Source organism: Panthera onca, chromosome B2 (assembly GCF_046562875.1).
Source record: "Panthera onca isolate mPanOnc1 chromosome B2, mPanOnc1 haplotype 2, whole genome shotgun sequence".
In the NCBI taxonomy this organism is placed as follows: domain Eukaryota; kingdom Metazoa; phylum Chordata; class Mammalia; order Carnivora; family Felidae; genus Panthera; species Panthera onca.
Genome location: NC_138343.1, coordinates 130,154,501 through 130,177,018, shown reverse-complemented (window position 1 = coordinate 130,177,018; position 22,518 = coordinate 130,154,501).

The window sequence follows — 22,518 nt, the reverse complement described above, 5'->3', positions numbered from 1 at the left end:
GTCATCAACGGGGTTTCCAGAAAACGTCTTCTGAAATAACATACAACCACTACCGGAGAAATTCAGGCTTATTTCCAGCAGGATCTAAGTGATAGACATTTCTTCTTTTCCCTGCTAAGATCCCTAAGCAGATAGTGACAAATAGAAGATCTAAAGCCTGTAATGTTAATGACACATTTATTAGAACCTCTTGAACTTCATCATGTCAGTGAGGTGGCATGAAGAGGAAGCAGAGCCTCCATGAAGAGTCAACCAGATGAGAGAGATACTGACTGCTCGACAATAGAAAAACATCTGGTGCCCAGGGAAAAAGCACCTGCCGGGAGATGAAAAATTCTCATTGCCACACCAAGCACTCTTTCTCCCATTAAAGACACAAACCAGCCCAGCAAATTTAAACCATTTACTACGGTTGTGTTTGCTTTCTCCTGTTAATGGTTATAAAGAAAAGTGTATTGCCGATCTTTCTTTAGAGCTTTCTTTAAGGGCTACAAAATTTAAAGAGAAAGAGTATCCCTGTGAAATCTCTTCTTTGATCATAGGATGGTTTGAAGCTGTCCTGGAAAGCCTGGTAAAATAATCCTCAAAAAGGACACCCAAAATAAAGGTGGCCTGACAACAGCAAACATGTCCATTGGTATCAGCTCAGCACAACCACACTCTTTTTTTTCTCACTGTTTCAGATAGAATTTTGGCCAGAAGATTTATTCCCCCCCACTCCCCAGAATAGGCAGAATGACAACAAGCCGAGTTAAGATGATGCAAGAAAAGCCCTTAATGAGCCTCATTTATACTAAATGGGTCCTAAGGAAGAAAATGTTGCTTTAAAAGCCTTACATAGAGCCTCATACCCCCAGGCAGGCTTGTGGATGGAGATAATCACCTCCAGCTGACCTATAATTACCTAGTTTGGACTAAGTCCACTCTGATTATGTACCACCAAAAGGATTGAACTGAAATTCAGATTTTCTAAAAATAAAATAGCTAATGACCCAGAGCAAGTAATAGTCTCTAGATGATTCATCATAAAGACCAAACTTAGCTAGATTACCATGTCTGCTTACCAGAGCAATTGCTGTCTTGTTTTCGTGGATATGAAATTTCATCTTCCTCTACACTGCTTGAAAATCAGCCATTCTGTTGAAAACCACATGTATCTGAGAGACCGAAAGATGACTTTCTGATCAAAAACTGGCCCTCTAGCCACAGGCTACTGCCATGATTATAGCAAGCAGTGCAGATAGCAGATGGGGTCGCTCAGCCACACTACACTGAGAAGGAAAATCACCATTGCACTAATGCACAAAATTGTATTACCCATCAGACAGATGACGGCTCTTACTGACTTACCACTGTGTGCAGACTCTATAGGCTGGGAAGGGAGGTAACACTATTAAAGACACAGCCCTTGCCCTGAGGGAGCCCCCATGGTAATTAAAGGGACAAAGAAGTTGGAGCAAAGGAGGCTCTCCACTCCAATTTAATTGCTGGGTGAATTAGAATATCAGTAAAAAGAGAATAGTATTAGAATAATATCATTATTCTTTTTTAAAAATTTTGTGGAGACATAATTGACATATAACATTATGTTAGTATCAGGTGTACAACATAATGATTCAATGTTTGCGTATGTTGCAAAATGATCATCACAATAAGTCTAGTTAACATTCGACACCAGACATAGTTACGATTTTTTTTCTTGTGATGAGAACTTTTAATAATAATATCCTATTTAAGATGTATTTTAAAATCAATATTTAATACAAATATTAGTTTCCACTTACCTGAAAAGATGACAAATGTTTACTGAGGGCCTTAAGTCTCTTGTGTTTGAATTCCTTTTTACCTCTTTCTTCTTCCCCAATTCCCTTTGTTGGCTCTTAAGACCTCAGGCCACACAGGGCAGAAGCATCTATCAAGGTACTTGGCAGAGTGTAGTTACTGAAATAATGTTCACTCTAAAGCTAAGTGATAGAAATCTTAAGGCAACAACATTTTAAAACGCTGTCACTAACAGGAGTATTCTTCAAAAACACATACTGGTGTTCTTTTGTTTCTGGTCCTGTGTGTGAACCACCAAAGTATGGAGAAATGAGCAGATGTAATGAGCAGGTGGCTTGAACCAGAGATGAAAAGAGAAGGATCTCAGTTTGGTATGCTGCCAATCCAGTAATTCAACATGGTATACCCTACCTACACTCACTGACCCAGATCCTTCTTCCAAGGATAGTCTTCCATGAAAATGTTCTGCTTTGCTGTTAAACCAATGTTGAGATTGGCCCATCTAAATGTCACAAGAAATGAGGTGACATCTTCAAAACTAGGGTGAAAAAAATCTCTCAAAGATTTATGAGATCAAGGCCCCTTCCCATGTAATGGGAAGAACAAAATAAATGTTTTCTGAGGTTGTTGATAAACACACAAGGAATATTTATATATTATCATTTCATTGTCAATTTCTACATGTGACTGATGATAGGTATTTCAAAAATTTATTGCAATGGCTTTCCAAAGGAAGAAGCCATCTCCTACTTGGCTTAGGTTGTCCATGTCTGGGAAGATAGGTTCTGAATCAAAGACAATTTTCTTCCATTGTAGACATATTTTTGTGTTTTAGATCCTATATAATCATGTCTTTACAAAATAAGATTTTGAATCTGGTCATTTATAAAGTAGTAGAAACCTAACTCAGTGGGAAACCATAAAGCTAGAAAATCAAATTGTATTTTCAGCTCTGTCAATGATTCTATGACTAACAAATATTTATTGAGCCAACAAATAAACCCACAGATAACTTTGAGCAAGACAATCTTTCTGAGCCTCAGTTGCCACATCTGTATAAAGGGGTCAGAAATATTTGCTCCATCATTTTACCTCTTAGGGCTGTTTTGAAGACAGATAGGGAAATATTTGAGAACATAATGTCCTTCAGAATAAATGTTCATCCCAAGTTTTTCATAAGTTATTCATTATTTCAGTAATGAAAATATTTGCTGCTTATCACAGGTAAAGGAGGCACCTTAGCCCATCCTAGCCTGATTTTTCCAATCTGACACGCATCTAATGTCATTTTGGGGGTGGGGTGATGCAGTTAAAAAATACTAAACTCTTCTCTGAGAGCTCTGAATAATAAACCAAAGGCTATATGACCTTTCAGCCCTCATAACAGCATGAGGAACGGCCATTTTATAATACAGAGGAAACACAGTGTCACAAGTTTGTGAGTAATGATAGAATCCAAGGACATTTTATTTTCATTGGCTCTCTATGCTCTCTCTGCTTTAGCAAAGGGCTACCACTTATCACTCTAATAGAGTAAGTGAATTATTCCCCAAAATGGAACTTCACTTTGACATTTCCAGGAGGCTACAAAATGCACAAGATAGTAAAACAAGTAAGAATGATCCTACCATCTGAGATGCTATGTCAACATAATTTATTGTAGGACTTACACTTGCACCATTACCTTGACAATAATCATGATACAGACCTATGTGTCAACCTTCTGTAGCTACCATGTTCCCTGCTCTGAAAATGCCCAGAACAGTGCTGGAACATAATAGTTTTTTAATTAAAACTCATTGATACTGAATCTACTATCTTATCCCTTCCTCATTAACACTCTTCTTGTGTTGAAAGTCCATTCTGAAAGATCAAATTTAATTGCTCATTCAAAGAAATTTTCATACACAGGAAATGTTTTGAGGATTTAATATGTACAAAGGGCATGACATTGATAGATTGAACAGAGACATAATCCGTGTTATGGGAAGGAGAGCTGCAAAGTAGATGCCTTTAATCACTCCTATGTTTCAACTTCACATGGAAGAACCCACATGGAAGAACTCCTCCCATGGGTCTGTCTAAACGAATGGTGAGGAAACAGCACAGCAGCTGTCCCTTCTTAGAGCCCAGAGGTCACACTCCCTGACCACCCAATGGTCAGTGATGACTGAGGACCTGTTGAGATGACAGCTCAACAGTGGAGGAGGCAGGTGCCTCTGGGCTGGAGGTAAAGGTCCTATTTCTCCTTTAACTATCTTCTTCCCAACAGATGCTCAAGTCTTCCATTTGGTTTAAAACATCAGAGTTTTAAATGTGGAGTGATTATATTTTGAGGCTTCATTATTTTGTTTAGTTGTATTTGAATTTGGCAACTTCTCTGATATTATTTATTAAATGTCCATCCCTGTTTATACCAGTGCCTTCTTTTTTATTGGCATGTAAGGATTTCATTATTTTGAGTGTTGAGACACAAATAAACATCAAAAGTAGATTTGTATTTAAAAAATCCCATGAAAACCTCAAGTTCTTGATCTTGATGTAAACAGAGGAGAATGATCCCCCCAGATCCATCGTGTCTTGATGGATTGTGTAGGGTGAAATATGAGAGAACAATTCCAAACTTATGATAAATAAGGCACTAAAATGCCAGGGCGCTGCAGTCAGGATTCATTTGCAATACACCATGGGCTGAGCTGACATTAGATGACCTTTCTGAACTGACCATCTACAACCCATGAACGTTTCTCAAGGTGTCAAATGCAGATTAATAAATATCACCGAGAAAACAAGAAACACAACTCTCTAACATTTCTAAGTGCTTGCTAGCCCAAATAAATAAAACAATGACACAGAGGACAATTTTAGTGGTTACTTCATGTGAATCAGGGTGAGTAGTGACACTGAAATTATAGTTTTCATACACATGTGGGTTAAGATGGGAATATTTGAACCAATTACCATCAGTGTTTGACAGGGAAGGGAAGAGGGGTTTGGTTTACAAACTCATTTAAGAAAAGACCATCCCCAGCATACTTACTAACATGGAATACTTTTATCCTCTATTTGCAGTTTAGATCTTGATGGACTTTTAAATAAATAGCAGAAGAGCCCCTCTATAGGAGATATGAGAAGTAGGGGGGCAGGTGGCTCACAGATACTTCACAGTTTTAACCTGAAGGTCTGACCAGCTCTCTATGCTCCACCTTTTTTGTTCTTTCCACTTTTCCTCCTTTGTTTTCCTGCTCATCTTCTTGACCCACTTTTTTAATATACTGCTCTTGCAGGCTCTTTGTCCCTTCCTCCCTTTTGACTAGATGTTTACTAACTACCTACTCTGTGTGAGCCCCATATTAGATGCCGGGGCATAGAAAGGTACAGAAGACAAATTTCTTGCACTCAGGGCGGCACTGTCCAGGGTGAACATTACCCCCTTGAATTCTCACAAAACCCTGCATGGTACGTACTATCTTCCTATTTACAAATGAAGAAATTTGAAGTCAGAAAGGTTAGGGACTGTGCCCAAAGTAATACAGCCAGGGTGAGGCACAGAGGAGAGTGAACCAAGGCACAGGGCCTTAGTTTTCCGCCAGGACTCGTCCTCCTGGATCCCCCTTCTCACTCTGCCCTCATTCCTCACTTACTACTTGCCCCGTTGTTCGTAAAGACCATTCTACCTCCTAAGCATTTCCCTTCACGTTTCCCTTTGGAGAAGTCAAACAATTATTTTTAATTAATAAAAGTCAATTAATTTTTAATCCAGTTGTTGAAAGCCCTATGAAAATAACAAGAATTGGTGTTGGGCCAGCCTTCCACTGATGGTCATGAACAATCAGATCTTAAAGGAACTTAGAGAAAATTATGCCCATTTTGTAAAAGACGCCTGCCTAATTTCCTTTGTCCTGTTTGATCTTTTTAACATTTAGGGGTATGGGGATTGGACCCTGATTCCTAATTCAATGTCTTCTGGTACCTTCTTTGGCTCCATTTTTAAAATCTGAAATATGTTTTCCTGAAGCAGATAATAGGCCACAAAAAGGGGGAAAAAAAGAAAACAGAAAAGAAAAGGAGAGAGAAAGAGAGAGAAAGGGAAGGAGAGAAGGAAGCTAGACTACGTTCTCCACAGAAAGAATAGAACACTTTCATTCACCTGTCATGCAAGTGTGTTAACCAACCACAGGGTATGCCCATTAAAATAACTTTCTACAAGAAAGCAGAGGGGAAAAGGGAAGACTGATTTCTTTGCGAGCAAGTTAATGAAGCAAATAAATGGATATAAATAAAGAAGTAAAATAAGATCAAAATATCATTCCAGAGGAAGGAGGGGGGAAATAAATCAATCTCTTTGAATCAAACTGCATAGGAAAACAATCCCTTTGGAAACAAACAGGCCTATTACAGAAATTGATCACTTGGGAAACAGGATGAGGGAAAAGAACAGAAACCAACAGAGCTTACAAAGTAATGAAACTCAAGTGTAGGGTTAACATTTACCTAATCAATACCCAACACCTCAGATTAATGAGGACCTGGAAAGAGAATAACTTTTCCATATCACAAACACCCAATTGGGAAGGATGTGAGCATCAGTCAAAAAAAAGATAACAGAAAAGAATCAAACTGTATCTGCTTCTTAGTATTAAATAAAAGTAGTTTACAGAAAACACTGCTGGCTGCTCACTCCTTTCCTCAGTAAGAAAAAAAAAAACAAAGGCATTAATAAGAGTTCATCTGTGAAAACTTCCTGTCAGCAATCACAAATCACACTATAAACAAGATTTTCCACCAGGACAGGAGTTTAGAGGTGGATTAAAAACAAATAACAATAAAGCCTTATCTCAGATTCAATCTGCAACTAAATAAATGATAAAAATAGAATGCTTTTAATAGCAGATTGCAAAGTTTCCCCCCTAATGCATAGCTTTTAAAAAATCATTACATTTCTGGCAAGCATTCTAATCTGATTATATGTCTTTTACCTTACTTCTATCTGGATTTACCCCAATTACATACACAAACAAATAAAAATCAATCCATATCATAGCCATAAATAATTAAACTATTTAAGACCTATGCAGAATTTTTAATAATTTTGGTTCTGAAATATATATTTGGTTAACAGAATTTGCAGCAAATTATGTGTAGAGAGGAAGAAAGTACTTTATCTCCATCATATAATAGAAGCACATCCATTTGTTATTTTTTAAATGGTGACAGCAAAATCAATTCTAAGGGGGGAAAAGGAAAATGAGATTCTGAATTTCTCACCATACCTTCTAGTTCTTCTTGACACACTAATTAGTTTCCCACCCTCTTTTCTTATGCCTTACAGGACATTTGCCTGGAGGAAAAATGAAACAGGCAAAACAGAAGAGTAGCAGTGACTAATGAAAAGGACAAGAGAGAAGTGACAATTCCTTTGAATGGAGCCATTATGTACTTGTGGTTTCCAGGGCTCCAGGCCTCAATGTTCTAGCATTTTCAATTGTTTACAGAAATTCCTATGGAGAGCTGTAGGCTCAGCATTTGGTATTTGTACAATTAAGGCTGGTGTGTGATTTCTGTACAGCTTCTCAGGACTGTAATTACGCATCTCTGAGATTCAAGGGAAGAGAAATAAAGGATACTGCCTCCTTACGGCCATCATCTTGTGGAGTTGAGAAGAGAATATTTTTAAAAGTTTTGACAGCCAAACTCCCTGATGGCTTTGAAAAATAGTTATCTGTGCAGTTTGTGGCCATAATTTGAAAGTTTTAAAATAACATAAGGTGAGATTTTAAACCACGGGGAACTATTTAAACACGTTTTTAGGGGTCCCTGACACAGCACAGAATTAGAATTGGGATTTCACTAGAAATTACCCGACTCAGGAAAGCATGCGACTGAACCCAGTGTCATCAAGAACTGGTAAAGTACTAACACATAAGAAATGTCTCCATTATCATACCGAGGAAAAATAAAGCAGGTTTAAAATTAAATACACACATACACACACACACACATGCACACACACACACACACACACACACACACACACACAAAACAAAAAGCAAAGAACTATCTTCCAGCTATTTATTTTATCTTTAGCTACATCTTCCAAAATTGACCAAAGAAGTAATCTTTTTTGATTTCCCATTACAGTGAGGTATGGAGTTATTTATGCCTGTTAGATTTTGAAGAGTTATAAATGGAATTATAATTTAGGATAGAAGCATTAAATTGACATTTAGGGCCCAAACTCAGGAGGAAAAACTGAGTGGTGTGGAAACAAGTGTAGATGCATAACCTTAAACTTCTCTGTATCTAAGGGCTGATTCTGACTTGAGGTTAATTTCCTAGACACACACACACATACACACACACACACACACCACTGATCTTGAGGATGCAAAGTACCACCTTTACCAAATAAACATCCAATACACTAGATTATGAGAAATATTATGAAATATTATAAGAAGATGGGGATGTTTGGCCTGGAGTTAGTTTTCTAATTTGGGCTACCATTTCTTCACAAACGTCTTTCCCAGAGGACTACATATTGTAAGATAATTTGTTTCTATAATTTTCTTTTTTTGTCATTTGATTTCTTTCCAATATATTCTCTGACTATCCATTTTATTTTACACTTCCTTTACACATACCAATATATTCATGCAATCTTTTAAAAACTGTTGTATCTTGGTTATCTAAAACAAATGTTATTCATGTTTTGATCAAATAATAATCTAAATAAAACAATTATTGCACTTGACAGACAGGCATCAATAAATATACATTGGAAGGATGAACAAATGAATGAGTAAATGAATTTTTTGGTAAAGATTTGTATTTTTCTAAATCGTCAATTTAGAGTCATTAAATATATTTACCTAACCTATTAAAATATGAATATTTAAACTGTTTTAGCCTAAAAACAATTCTCTATTGAAATAAAATAGTTTATTTAAATTTTTATATTATGAAACATCACATGAATAAAAGTCTAAAAATGTGTAGTTTAAAGAAAAATAATAAAACGAATACAAATGAACTCAGCAGCGAGATTAATACATAGAGAATATTGCCAATATCTTTGAAACCGTGGTGTGGCTCTCCTCACTTTAGCCTGTCCCTTTCAGGTGACCACAATTCCAGATATTATTTATCATTTCATTATTCTTCTTCATGATTCTACTATCTCTATTCTCCCCTAGTCTCTAGGGGAGAATCTATTTTCTTGCCTCTTGAAAAGAAGTTTTTAGATTAGATGTATAAAACATGGAATTCTTGTATCTTTCCATAACAATTTTATTTTTATGTACTATACTGACTCTCTTTTTATTACTATCTGTACTGAACATTTGCTTTGAAGTCTATTTTGTCTGATATTAATATAGTTCTACCACCTTACTATGGTTAGTATTTGCTTAATATCTTTTTCCAAGTTTTACTGCCAAACTGCCTAGTTTCTAGTGTTTTAGATGAATATATTTTAAATATATGTTGTTGGGTGTTTTTTTTATGGCTACTTGACATTATCATTGTAACTGGAAAGGTTAGACCATTTGTATTTATTGTGATTACTATATGTTTTGCTTTGTTTCTATCACTTAATCTTTCAGTACCGATTAGTTTTTATCTTTTCTGTGTGTGTGTGTGTGTGTGTGTGTGTGTGTGTGTGTGTGTAAGTGCACGCATGCATATATGTGTGTGTATATATATATACATGTGTTATGTTCCTTTCATGATTTCTTCTGGATCATTTGAGGTTTTTTTCCCATTTTTCAATCCATTTTTTCCCTCTACTTATTTGGATGTGCTGTGTTATTTGCTATTTTTTGTAGTTACACCAGATATTCTTTTAAATGAAGTTTTAATTTTGGAATAATTTTAGATTTACAAAGAAGTTGCAGAGGTAGTACAGAAAGTTCCTCACCCAATTTCTCCTATTGTTAACACTTTACATTACCATAGTACTTTTATCAAACTAAAAAATCAACATTGGCATATTACTGTTAAATAAACTCCAGATTTTATTTTGATTTTACTAATACCCTTTTTATATTGTTCTAGTATCCAATGAAGGTTCCACATTGTATTTGGATCCTGGCATTTTTAACATGTATACTTAGCAAGGTTTAAATTTTATCAATATCCAAATTCACCTCTCAAATTATCTAAATGAATTTGATTATTTTAACTGCTATCACTCTCATTTCCACTTAAATGTCATTACAGTCCCATATTTTAGTTCTAGCCTTTATTATGCCTATAAATTAATCATTATTATCATAACTAGTATATACATTTAATGTTTGTTTACATTTACCCACACATTCGCCAATATATTTATTCACCTTTCATACATTCATAGTGAACACTCCACCCGGATACTTTTACCCTCTTCTTGAAGGTATCCTTTAGAATTTCCTGAACTTTTGGTGACAAATTAATCAGTCTTTGTTTATCTCTCAATGTCTTTATTTTATCCACATTAATGAAAGATAGTTTTCCTGGGTATAAATACTAAGTCAGCAGTGATTTTTTTTTTTCTTAACATGTTGAAGATATTATTCTGCTGTCTTCTGGCATCCATTGATGATTTTGAGAAGTTAGAAATTAGTGCAATTTCTGTTGTTCTGTAGGTGGTCTATTGTTTTCTCTGTCTTCTTTAAATATATGTTTTTCTTTGATATTCAGCTACTTTATGATAATTTGTCTATGTGGGGATTTTTTCTGTTAGCAATTCATTGAGTTTCCTATATCTGAGGATTTATGGCTTTCAACAATTCTGATAAATTCCCTTTCACTATTCTTTGAAAGGTGAACATATACATATATATATATATGTAATATATGTAGTATATGTAATGTTACATATATTAATTATATATATATCTTAGCAGTCCTTTCCTTCATAAGCATAGGAGTTAATCTGCCTTTCATAATTTACCTCACCTTGTCTTTTTAGATCTGTATCTTGGATTATTCAGGTCTATCTTCCAGTTTACTCAGTTTATCTTCACCTATGTCTCATCTCCACATAATTTTAATTATTTAATTAAACTTATTTAATTTAATTATTTAATTATTTAATTGTGTTTAATCTCCACATAATTTTAAATTTATTTTGTATATTTTTAGTTTCTAGAAGTTTTATTTGATTCTTCTTCCAATTTGTTAAGCTCATAGTCTTCATAGTCTTGTCTGCTTCAATTGTTAAGCTCATTTTCAATTTATTTAGATATATTCCATATTCATTTTACATTTAATTTATGATAATACCAGAAGTCCTGTGGTTCTTTTCTAATGTCTCTTGTCTCATCAATTCTCATGGAACCTTGTGTCTTTTACAATTTTTGACTGGGAGCTCCTACTTTCCTCAGAATTCTTTCTGTGAGAATACTTTGAAGACAGGGTATTAAGTTTTTTCAGAGGTAATTTATATTTGTTTGTGTTACTAGCTTGGGGTCACTTCTAAACATAGGCCACTTTAAATCTGTGGCTTGAGGTTTGTCCAATCATATAGATAGAATAAATCAAACTCACACATTTTTTAAAAAATCTTATTTATTTATTTTGAGAGACAGCTAACAGGAGAGAGGCAGAGAGAGAGGGTGAGAGAGAATCTCAAGCAGGCTCAAGGCTATCAGTATTGAGCCTAATGTGGGGCTCGATCTCATGAGCCATGAGATCGTGACCTGAGCCGAGATCAAGAGCCTTATGCTCAATGCATTGAGCCACCCAGGTGCTCCCAAAATGACACATCTTAATGAGAGCCAAATTCAGTTACAATTCACAGATGAGATTATTTTTGCTTTTAGCTCACATCAAGGTAAAGATAATTAACTTTTCTTTCCTTCACCTTCTTCACACATTGAACATTCTTTTTTACGCTAAGATTATAAATAATGTAATTCTGTAGGGTTGTAATTTTATTAGTAAATCTTGTTACATTCTCCACCTGCCATAGTTCTGAGACCTTGTATCCATCCTCTTTGCTTGTGGACTTCAAATGGAAAGCTTCAAATTCTCAACGCAGATAATTTCAGAATGAAAGCTAACATCAATACTTGCTTGCCTTCCTGCATTCTTGTCTAATTTTGGTTTTGCCTCAGCATATTTTTTTCTTATTATCAATGTTTAGAAAGATTTTCAAAATATATCTTATCCAGAATTTTACTTGGTTTTAGTCATAAAAATTATTCAGGTTATCTAGTTTACTATATTGACAGAAACAGAAATCCCTAGGGAACAAAAAATGCTTTAGATTTACTTTCAGATTGTGTTTTCACCTCATAAGGAAGTTCCAAAAGCTTTGTTATGCAATTTGGAATAATACAATTTATGAATGTTCCTGCTCAGTTTAATTTGTATTAGATAATGTATATTAATTATTGATGCTTGATAAACAATAACACACAAAGGGAAATATAGCCAACCCAAAACTTTTCTAGAAACCCTGAATTTAGTTTAGACAATTGGGGAAACTGTGTCACTGATTCATCAATCATAGTGTAAGATCAGGGCCAAAACTGATTCTATGCACATCAGTTTTTGTCAGTCACAAATTCGTGTACAAAGTCCCACAGTACTGACTGGCACAAAATGATCTGTGTAGAGTAAGGGACAGAAACTGAAAGTCAGGCAATGCTGAATAGAAAGCTAACTATCAATAGTGTGTTTATTTACTTTGGTTTATATTTTATCCTTATACCTTTGGACATTTACTTTTTTTTTTTTAAGAAGCCTTCACACCCAGCACAGAGCCCAATGTGGGGCTTGAACTCATGACCCTGAGATCAAAACCTGAGCAGAGATCATGGGTCTGATGCCTAACTGATTGAGCTACCCAGGCACCCAATACATTTAATTTTTATTATTATTTGTGAAATCACCTAAATAAATTCTTTTAATTTCATAGTTTTTTCTGAATAATCAGTTTGAACTACAAAAATTTAACCTTAAAATTTTATTTAAAAAAATTTTTTTTTAATTTATTTATTTTTGAGAGACAGACAGAGTGTGAGCAGGGGAGGGACAGAGAGAGAAAAACACACAGAATCTGAAGCAGGCTCCAGGCTCTGAGCTCTCAGCACAGAGCCCAATGCCAGGCTTAAACCCACGAACTCTGAGATCATGACCTGAGCCAAAATTGAACACTTAAACAGCTGAGCCACCCAGGAGCCTCTAACTCTAAAATTTTCTAAATCTATTTCTGAATATCACGAGTTAAGAAGATTCTGCTTCTTGTCAGATCTATCCTTTTTTCATTTTTTAAAGGCTATTTATTTATGTTGAGAGAGAGAGAGAGAGAATGAGCACAAGTCAGGGAGGGGCAGAGAGGGGTAGAGAGAATCCCAAGCAGGCTCTGCTCTATTAACACTATCCTTTTTCATTGTTTAATGCAAACTTTACTTTGATCAGTTGTTAACAATTATTAAAAGCTTTCTTTCAAATGTAAAGACAGTAAACTAAAATAAAAAATGCTGTTGTTCTTTTACCTCACAGAAAAAATTAACACTCTCTTGATGGCCTACTTTTAAATCTGCTCATAACTTTTGGATGCATCAGTAGCCCTAGAGCTGTGTGGGCTATGTTAAAAGTCATGAACGTAAAATTCTGGTCTGTTGACCACAAATTTTATCATCTACACAAACCACTAACAACATTCCAATATCTGCTCTCTACAAGCTTTATTTTGCCTTAAAAATCAGTTACCAAATGACATTGGACATCTGGATTCCTTTTAGAAATTAATCAATAGCTTATGTGAGTGACCACAGACTTCCCACACAGAACCTTAAAACATCAAACAGTTCCAAAAATAAGCCTATTTATTGGGTGTTACAGGCAAAAAAGAAAAACACAGAAGTGACAACAATCACCAAGCCCTCATTCACATACTCTTGGTCCAAGACATTTTGCTCTTGTGGTATTCTTCTACAAATTGGATGTAACCGTCAACAGATTTGATGCTGACAACTCCTACTAAACTAGGGTTTGGTGACTGTTGGACAATTTTTCTCAAGAATGGTTGGTCTTAGACCAAACAAGATATGCCATCCTTGAGTTAACTCTTTATCCAAAGCAGGCCTGGTCATCTTACCTAAGCTGTCAAAAAAGGAATTATTTCTCATTGATTTATATTTTTCTAAGACCTGTTCAGAGAATTTGGAGTCTATTAATTGTTTTAATTGTTTAACAAGAGTTAATAAAAATACATATATTCTTCCAGCTAAGTATTCTGACCAGTAATATATAATATAATCATATAATCAAATATTATATTTGATTTATTATTCTTTTAACCCAAGATAGACTCAACATTTACACTTAAATCGGTCTAAATTTTATGATTTTTTTTCTATAATTTTAACATTATTCTGTAAAATTCTCTCCTACTAATTAAGAAAATCACTAACAGAATTTTTAAAAATCTATTCAGAAGGTTTGACAAGTAATCAAAAATAACTTGGAGATTTGGGGGTCAAATGATAAGGAGACCAAGGGAAACCATTAGTAGAAATCAAGAAGTCAAGAGAAGAAAGTGAGCCTAGAGAGAAGGGGAAGAAGAGAAATTATTTTTTTGACATACTGATTTTGAATTCAAAATGCCAAAGTGAAAGGAATCAGAGATCTAAAATTATAAATGAAATGAGTACTGGTAAATGACATAGGTAATTCAAGATCCAGGAGCAACTTAAAATATTAGTAAATCTGACAATATAACCATGAAAACTTTTGAATGACAGGAAACACCATAAGCAACATCTGAAGACAAATGACACATTGGATATAGTATTTTTGGCAACTTATAGTAAAGAGTCAATATCCTTAACAAATGAAGGATTCCTAAAAATTGAGAATCAAAAAAAAAAAAAACCGGCAACACAAGGAAAATAAGAAAAATTATGAATCGGTAGGTCACAGAAAAATTAATTCAACTGGCCTTTAAACACACAAAACAATGATCAGCCTCACTCACAATAAGAATTACAAATTTGGGGTGCCTGAGTGGCTCAGTCAGTTAAGTATTGGACTCTTGATTTCAGCTTAGGTCATGATCTCACAGTTCGTGGGATCAGGCCCCATGTCAGGCTCTGCAGTGACAGCATGGAGCCTGCTTAGGATTCTGTCTCTCCTTCTCTCTCTCTGCCCCTCCCCAGCTCTCTCTCTCTCTCTCTCTCTCTCAAAATAGATAAACTTTAGAAAAGAAAGAGAGACAGGTCCAAATTTAACTCACTAAGAAACCACATTCCACCTGTGACACTGGCAAAATACATAGTCCCTTTTGACAAAACTGTGGGGAAACAAATACTGTAATGTATTGTCGGTGGAACTGCAAAATTACATAACCCACATGGAGCAAAGTTTGACAAAAGATCCCCAAATTATATGCATATTAATTTTCCATTGACCTAGCAATCCCACTCCTAGGTGTCTATGTCAAAGATACAGTGGGAAAACATGATACGAGGAATATATCCTGCATATACAATATATGGAAATATTTATACTAATACTTCCTACATCAAATATGAAATATTAATAATGATATTAATATGACGTGCTATACACAAAATCACAAATTTAAGATAAAATATTAATATAATAGTCTAAAATGAAGCAATTATGCATATACACTTATAGTCTTCCCTTTGTTATGCAAAAGTTAGCAGGCTTTTAATGCTGCGCTGCACTTGCAGGGACTGTGGAAAGAATTAAAAATTTTTTTCACCTCTTTGCTTCATCTAGTTTTTTTCAGAGGCAGGCTGCATTTCCCCCAACACATTCCAGTTATACAATGTTTTTTACCCATCCTCCCAAGAATAAAATCCAGGCTTCTTATTGCTGAAACCTATGAGAAAAATTAATTCCCGACATCTTGTCACATATAATACATCTGGAAAAGCAAGTTACTCATGGCCTCAACGAAATTTTGGCAGGATTTTTACTACCACACCATTAATGCCTGCAAGTACGGAGAACATATGTATTAATAATTAGAGAAATCTCATATGGGATGATATCATCTACATCTGAGCTGAAGTGTATACCCTATAAAATAAAACCAAATATTTTCTTGGCAGCAGTCTCACTCATTAAGAATCCTAAATCACGATGCCTGAAAACCTGAAAAAAAATTCCAAAAAGTTGGCTTACAGACCAGCTTCATTAGTTCCCACCTTACTCACATCCTCTGTGACAATATACAGTATGGTAATATTTTCATATGCTACAAAGGAGCCTGAGTGCCCAACGATGTGATTTGTCTATATTTTGCATTGTTTAGTGCATTAAGTTTGAGGTGTTTGGTCAGCTGGTAAAGGTGGAGAAAGTCCTACTGATAAAGTATATTTTGGTGATAATAGTGAACTCAGTCAGATAGCTGTTCTATGGTAGATATTAGACAGAACTAAGTTGGTACAATAGAGTGAAATATTTGAATGTTACCAGTTTTCCCAAGCGGTGGTCATATCCCAGAATTTGGGGTACCATACACCTTCAAGCCAGGTAAAAAGGGGATATCCTTAGGCCATACTAGTTTCTCAATAAAAAGTTAATTACTTGGTCTAGCCCCTCACTCAATCAACAAGCAACCAGAGATGCTTGTGTTCCCATGTAGATGTGGCTAAATCATGTGAGAACACTGAAATTGGCCAAATACCTTAGTAATCATCCTGGACCTATCACTTACTAGCTAAATGACCTTGAACAAGTCAGTGAACTTCTCCAGACACCTTTTCCTCCTGCTATAAAATAGGAAAAATAATAACTATCTCACAGGATGAAATTAGTAAATATATGCAACATTTTCCTCTATCCTAAACCTGCTCTTGACCAGAATATAAAGCTTGAAAATACTTGTTTTCCCACCAAGAAGTTGACTTTTCTGGGTTTTATTTTCTTTCCATGGAATAGCTAATTAACTTGGAAATAATTTTTAAGCTACATTTCATATTTTATTAACTCATCCAACTTCTGACAGATGCTTAAAAGTTGGTTCTAGGGGCGCCTGGGTGGCTCAGTCGGTTAAGCGGCCGACTTCGGCTCAGGTCACGATCTCGCGGTCCGTGAGTTCGAGCCCCGCGTCGGGCTCTGTGCTGACAGCTCAGAGCCTGGAGCCTGTTTCAGTTTCTGTGTCTCCCTCTCTCTGACCCTCCCCTGTTCATGCTCTGTCTCTCCCTGTCTCAAAAATAAATAAAAAACGTTAAAAAAAAAAAAAATTAAAAAAAAAAAAAAAAAAAAAGTTGGTTCTAACTCTAAAAAGGACCTTATTCTTCCCTTACTTTTTACACACTAAAAAATAATTTTTATAGTTCCTTTATGATGGTTTACTCACGACTCTTTTAGAGTATTTGAGATTTAATTAGATCTGCGTGGGGCTTAAGCCTACACAATGGAATAACAGTAGGAATATAATAGGTCAATGTGTAAATGATATGAGGACAGACAGATCTTTCTAACAACCACAAAATAATTTTATCAAAGTTATAGCTGAAAAAGCCACTGAGTATGAAAGGCATGGATGCCTAGCTAGCATCTCAAAAGAAAGTTCTCCACAGGGAAGCATTCTTTAGCACTGTTCAATAGAAATTTCTGGATGATAGATGTTTCAGATCTGCACTATCTAATACCATAATCATCAACCGCATCATGACTATGGAGCATCTGAAATGTGCCTAGTGTTACTGAACAATCCAATTTTTAATTTAACTTTAATTAATTTTAATTCAAACATCTACATGTGGCTACTGGCTACTGTATTGGACAACACAGTTCTATTTCCTTCTTAGAAATTGGAACCCCTCCAACCTTCACAAGTTGTCTTCTTCTGTCTCCTACATTTATTCAGTCAACAAGTCCTACTGATTTTTTTTCTGATGTATATCTGGTAGACATCTTTCTTTTTCTATTTCCACTGTCACCAGCTTGTCTAGACCCTCTTCAGTCTATGCCAGAGAAACTCAACTGCCTCCAAACAATCCTTTTGCTTCTAAACTTTCCCCCTTTTCAATTCAGCTGCCAAAGTATCATTATAAATTGTTAAATTCACTATTTCTTAAAATCCTCTTTTGCCAAAAGGATGAAAATCCATGTTCTTAGCCTGGCCATCAAGACTTTGGAATAATCTAACTTTAAAGTCTAATTATATCTTCACTTGAGAGTTCACTTCCAAGCAGATGAGTCTTGATTAGTCTCCCAAGAAAATGTCATGTTTGGTATCCTTCTATCTCCTGTTTATTCTGTTCATCTATAATCTTCCCTCTGTCCTTCCATTTTTCACATATGACTGTATTCCAGTTTCCTCTTTGATAGTGGCTTTTAAACTATCATTTTTAGTATAACCTAGAAAAAGAAATTACTTAACATGATTCTAAAAGATACACATGGATATTTTCTATACTTCTTTTATAATTCCAGGCTTAAATCATTAAATTGATTTTATAATGATGCCTTTTATAGGATGAATTGTGCACACCTAAAATTTGTATGTTGAAGTCCTAACCCTTAGTACCTCAAAATGTGACTGTTTTTCATGAGGTAATTAAGGTTAAATGAGGTCTTGCAGTGGGCCCTATTCCAATATTACTGCTGTTCCCATAAGAAGAGGAAATTAGAACACAGCCACACATAGAGTGAAGATCATGTAATGACACCAAAGGAAGATGACCGCCTTTAAGCCAAAGAGAGAGGCTTCATGAGAACACAACCTGATAACACCTTGATCTTGGACTTTAACTTCCAGAACTGTGAGAAAATAAAATTCTGGTGTTTCAGGCACCCACCTGCTGTTCTTTGTTATGGCAGCCTACCAAGTGAATACAATGCCTTAATGGGTTGAGATTCATGGTTCAAAAAACACTGCTCTATGAGCCTTTTCTCAACTCCTGCAGCACGTTTTAATTACCACATTTTGTAGCATTTCCTTTCTCTACTACTTAGGCATGCAATTATATACTACTATTTAGTTTTGTGTGTATATCTTACTTCTTTATCTTTATTATAAGTTCCTTTATAGTATAATACCATCTTCTGTTTTGTTTCATAGTTATTTAACATATTTTTGCTCAATGAATGAAACTGTTCTGGGTTTTTTTAAAGCAACTGAGAAAAATCTAACCACTAAACACTGTCATCTTCCTTTAAAATCATTTTTCACTAACCCGTCTTTCAACATCTCCATGTAAGTCAAGGATAGCAATATGCCATTAAACAGCCTCATAGTCCTCAGCACTGCCTTTCAGGCATCTATGATGCCCTGTTTGGTCTAAGCAAAGAAACCAACAACAGAGTTAGACTTACTGGGGTAAAGATGCAAGTATATTCTACATTCTCTAGTGTCTAAAAATTATTTAAATTAAAATGAAACCATCTTGCAGCATCTTGCTCCCTTCAGTTTCAGCCCCTGCATAGTCAAACCTGCTAAAGAATTACATAGATGTGCTGTCTACACTTTCTCACCTCCCATTCTCTCACCAACCCACACCAATCTGGCCTCTTTCCCACAACCCACTCAAAAGACTTTTGCCAAGATCACCAATACTCTCCAGGAAACCAAGTCTTATACATGGAGTCCTAACCTCATCTCTCTCACCTCCCAGCATTACTTGTCTCTTGAAGTCTATGATCCCTCTGTTTCCAGTTTTCCTTATACCAATATCAGCTATTTCATCAGTATTATTTCCCAGTTTCTCATTTGCATGACTTCTAACTGCTATTGTCACTAGGGACTTATTTCTGGGTCCTCTTCACTCTCTCTTTAATGACATGTATGACAGATATGTATGTGTATGTGTATATGTATGTGTATGTGTGTGTGTGTGTATACACACACACACACACACACACACATATATATATATATATACACACACACACATATACATAGTTTTTATGATAACATATATTGAAATGAACAGTTTCACAAAACAATAGTTTAGGAACCTATATGATTCTTTCTGATATTTTCTTTTTTAAAAACTTTTAAGTGTATTTATTTACTTTTGAGATAGAGAGAGAGAGACAGAGACAGAGCATGAGTGGGGGAGGGGCAGAGAGACAGGGAGACACAGAATCTGAAGCAGGCTCCAGGCTCTGAGCTGTCAGCACAGAACCCGATGTGGGGCTCAAACTTGGGAACCGCGAGATCATGACCTGAACCAAAGTCAGGTGCCCAGTCGACTGAGCCACCATCCTATTATATTTCATTTCATTTTGCAAAAAAAATGTTGGTCTTAACACACTAAACTGATGTAATACACTAATGAACTGTGACTCACAGTTCTAAAAACACTGCTTTCCCCATGACTTTAAAAACCATCTATATGCAAAAGATTCCTAAATTTATCTCTCTCCTCTCACTTCCAGGTTTGTAAATCCAACTGCCTACCTGCCATATCCATTTGCCCATCTGGTAAGAAAATCAAACATAACCTCATGAAAACTGCGGCCTTTACTTTTCTCACAAATTTTTACTTTTCCCAATTAGCAAATGACACTATTTTGAACCCAGTTGATCAAGCTTGAAAACTCTGAGTTGACCTTGTTTTCCTCTCTCTTTAATTCTGCCCACTGACACACAGAACAAAATCTCTGATCAGGTCTGGTCAGTTCTACAGTCTGAGACCATAATCAGGATCATTGTGGCAACTGAGATCTGATGTCAAACTACGATTTTTCACCTGGAGTTACTCAAAGCCACTCTCGCTTCACTGTGTTGGGACAGCATTTCACACCAGCCTGTCAGGCCAACTCCTTCACGGGTCAGGACCAGACAGTTTTCTCTCTCCATGAGCCCCTGAGTCTGCTTCTGTCCACATTGTCTCTGGGTGGATGAAGCAGCTCAGCTAAGGAGGTGCTGACATGTAGCTCTCCAAGCCTGTGCATTTCACCCATTCCTTCCTTCCAGTTCCAAAGCTGGCCTGTCCAAAGACTGTCTTCCCTTAGAATCTGCAGCCAGTGAATAACTCACTGAAAGACAACACACTGAAAGATCAATCTATCAAATGATTTACTTTCCACATTTATGTATTGGTCAAAAATAGATTTTTAAAAATCATTTATAATGCCTATAAGACTTAATATCAGCTGGATTGGCAGGGTCTATGGCGATTGTGGGAAGCAAGGCTCCCGGGTTCTGGAGCCTTCATGCTCTCTCTGCCTCGGTGTCTTCCTCTGCCCTCAGTCTCTGCCTTTCCTGGGACTGGCAGCCTCCATGTTTCTTCCACTAACAGGAAGTTCTTTTTGTTGCCCAGCCTTCAGCAGCCAAGGCAGTAGGGATTAGGAACAGATGCAAATTACACATTCTTTGTTTGTTTGTTTGGGTTTGTGTTGTTTTGTTTTGCATATTTTTAAAAAAGCTATATGAAAAGACAAAAGTAATCTATGGTGATAGAGGTCATAATAGAGGTCAGAGGTCTGGAGGGTCATGAACTGGAGAGAGGGTGCAGGTAGAGGGCTTTCTGGATGCTGGAAATATTCTATGTCTTGACCCAGTTACACAGCCATATGCATATATTAAAATTCAGTAAGCTATATATCCTTAGCATTTATGCATTTTGCTATGTCCTTGTTATATCTCAATGCAGAGTAAAAACACCAAAATCCATGAAAATCCAGGCCACACTAATTGTTATAAACTTTCTACATAGTTAAAAGAATTATCTTTTGTTAATTTGGTAAATTTAGTCATTATTCACACAGCAAAGCCTAAACTCTGAAAGTGCCATAATGTTTATAAGACAGGAAGTGACTTTAAAAGGATTGGCAAAAAAGAATAGGTTGAAATTTACAAATTCAAAATGAAATGCTGAAACTCAGGAAGTATTCATAAGAATAATGTATTTAATATATTCAAATATGTATTGGAAAACAGTTTAGAGATTCCACAAAAAAATTAAAAATAGAACCACCATATGAACCAGCAATCCCACTTCTGGGTATATGTCCAAAGGAAATGAAAAACAGATATTGAAGAGATATCTGCACTTCCATGTACATTGCAACATTATCCACAATAGCCAATATATGGGAACAACCTATGTGTCTATCTGCAGATGAATGGACAAAGAAGATGTGTGTGTGTGTGTGTGTGTGTGTGTGTGCATGTATGCATATATATATATATATATGCATATATAATATATAATATCACAAAATGGAAAATCATTCAGCCATGAGAAAGAAAGAAATCTTGCCATTTGTGATTACATAAATGGATCTTGAGAGCATTACCCTAGTAAAATAAGACAGACAGAGAAAGGCAAATACTGCATGGTATCACTTATATGTGGAATCTAAAACAAGGGGGAAACGTCAGACTCATAGAAACAGGAGAAAATTAGTTGCTGGGGCTGGAGGTGGGAAAGTATGAAGAGGTTGGTAAAGAGTACAAACTTTAAGCTATAAGATAAATAAGGCCTGAGGATCTAATGTATAGCATGGTGACTATAGTTGATAACACTGTGTTATATAATTGAAGCAGAGTAGAACTTAAATGATCTCACCCTCCCCCAAAAAAGGTAAATACATGAGGTGATGGATGTGTTAATTAATAGATGGTGAAACCCTTTCACAATGTATGCACAATGTATATCAAATCACCACAATGTACACTTTACCTTACAATTTTTTGTAAAGTATATCTCAATAAAGCCGAATTAAATTCTTAAAAAATTATATATATAAAAATATTTAAAAATATATATCCACAAGAAAGTTAAATTATCCTTACTTTTTAAAAAATTT